This window comes from Suricata suricatta, chromosome 10, assembly GCF_006229205.1.
Source record: "Suricata suricatta isolate VVHF042 chromosome 10, meerkat_22Aug2017_6uvM2_HiC, whole genome shotgun sequence".
Lineage (NCBI taxonomy): Eukaryota > Metazoa > Chordata > Mammalia > Carnivora > Herpestidae > Suricata > Suricata suricatta.
Genome location: NC_043709.1, coordinates 10,602,903 through 10,604,794, shown reverse-complemented (window position 1 = coordinate 10,604,794; position 1,892 = coordinate 10,602,903).

The window sequence follows — 1,892 nt, the reverse complement described above, 5'->3', positions numbered from 1 at the left end:
ATGTGTGTTCTGTCTGTTAATCTGCATGATGCTATGAGACAGGTACTCACTGGAGCGCAGGCGTTAACGTCCAGCCCAGACTCTTCCTGTCCATCCCAGAGGTGCCGCCTGGAAGGGCCAGGGTGTCCACACTACTTCCCAGGAGTGCCCTTGACAGTGACACATGGGAATCGGGGGGGCAAATATCCCAGCGGCCCCGTCCCCGGATGGGGAATTCTGTGGCAGCCCCAACATTGCCTCTCGGAGGTGCCTGGCTGGTAGAGAGGGCATGTTGCCCACAGGAATAGCCTCCCTCCTCCCCCCCCATCAAGCCACACTTCATTGGCTTTTGTCCCTCCCCTCTGTGCTCCTGAGGTCACCTCCAAAATAACTACTTCCTCCGTAACACTTATATCTGGGGCTGTTTTTGGAATAAGCAAAGCGAAGACACATTTTTTATAAATTTTTTTTAACGTTTATTTATTTTTGAGACAGAGAGAGACAGAATGTGAACAGGGGAGGGGCGGGGAGAGAGGGAGCCACAGAATCCGAAACAGGCTCCGGGCTCTGAGCTGTCAGCACAGAGCCTGACGTGGGGCTCGAACCCATGAACCGTGAGGTCATGACCTGAGCCGAAGCCGGACGCTCAACCAACTGAGCCACTCAGGTGCCCCAAAACTCATACACTATTAAGTATCCCACTTAACAGATGAGGACACCGAGGCACAAAGCAGTTAAGTCAACACAGAATGGATGGAGGACCTTTGAAGACACAAAGCACCGTGTGTGTGTGTGTGTGTGTGTGTGTGTGTGGGCGTGACGCAGCAGCAGAGGCCGGGCAGGTGTGTGCATCGCCCGGACAAGGTTTTTGGGTCACGGGCTTAGAGGCACAGGAGGCTGTTGAAGGGCTTTATGCAGATGGGTGACCTGTTCTGGATGGATGCTGGGACAGCGTCACCGCGGTGACCGAGGCAAACCCGGATTAGAGGAGTGAGCACTTGCGAGGGGATGGTTGGCAGTCACTGGGGGTGCCCCGGGGACCCGCCACTGAGCTCACTCACTGGTATCTGGAGCTCTGTGGGGGACCCTGAAAGCCAGGGAGGATCTGGGCATCAGCGGGGCCGGGTTCCCTGCAGTCAGCCCCCCAGCGTCATCTCAGAAGGGGGGACACACACTCGGCGTCTAGCTGCTCCCCTCCCTGCACCCCTTTCCTGCTCCCCCACACCCACCCCCTGCCCCGGGACCTCCATTAGGGAGGGTCTGTGCCCAGAGCCCGGGCCCCCCTCCCCCTGCAGCCCAGCTGGGGGCTGGCGGCTGCAGAGGGAAGGCCAGCCGGGCGTCCTGACCTGGGCAGGCCCCAGAGGCCAGCACGTAGCAGCTGGGTGCCAGCTGTTTCTGTCCCGGTGCCCCGTGCGGCCCGCCACCGCCCAAGCAGAAGGTCTTGGAAGTGAGCGCGGACTGACCGGGGTCAGGAGGGTCTGCCGGCCCGTCTTCTGCTCTGTCTCTGCGGGTGCCTCTGCCCTTGCCACTGTCCTGGAAAGCTGACGGGCTCAGCCAGCCAGGGGCTCTGCGCAGCACCACGAGACGGGACGGGACACGCCCAGGGGTCCAGCAGCGCTGGGTCCAGGGGGCTGTGCATCCGGGAGGCTTTGATGTAGCCATTGTGGGACTGAAGGGGGGTGGCAGGAGGGTGGCGGGGGGGGTGGGCCATCCTGCAGAGGCCTCAGGGAGTGAGCCCCTCACTGGTGGCCTGTGGAGCCCAGTGGAGGTCCCCACCGGAGGGGGTCACGGGAACTCACGTTTGCTGAAGCCTGGTCCTCCGTTCAGTGTCACTTCGGGCTACGACCTGGCCCTCCCCACCCCGTCATAATCCCAGTGTCCGTCCTTCCTGGGGGACCTTTCCCCGGTCCCCC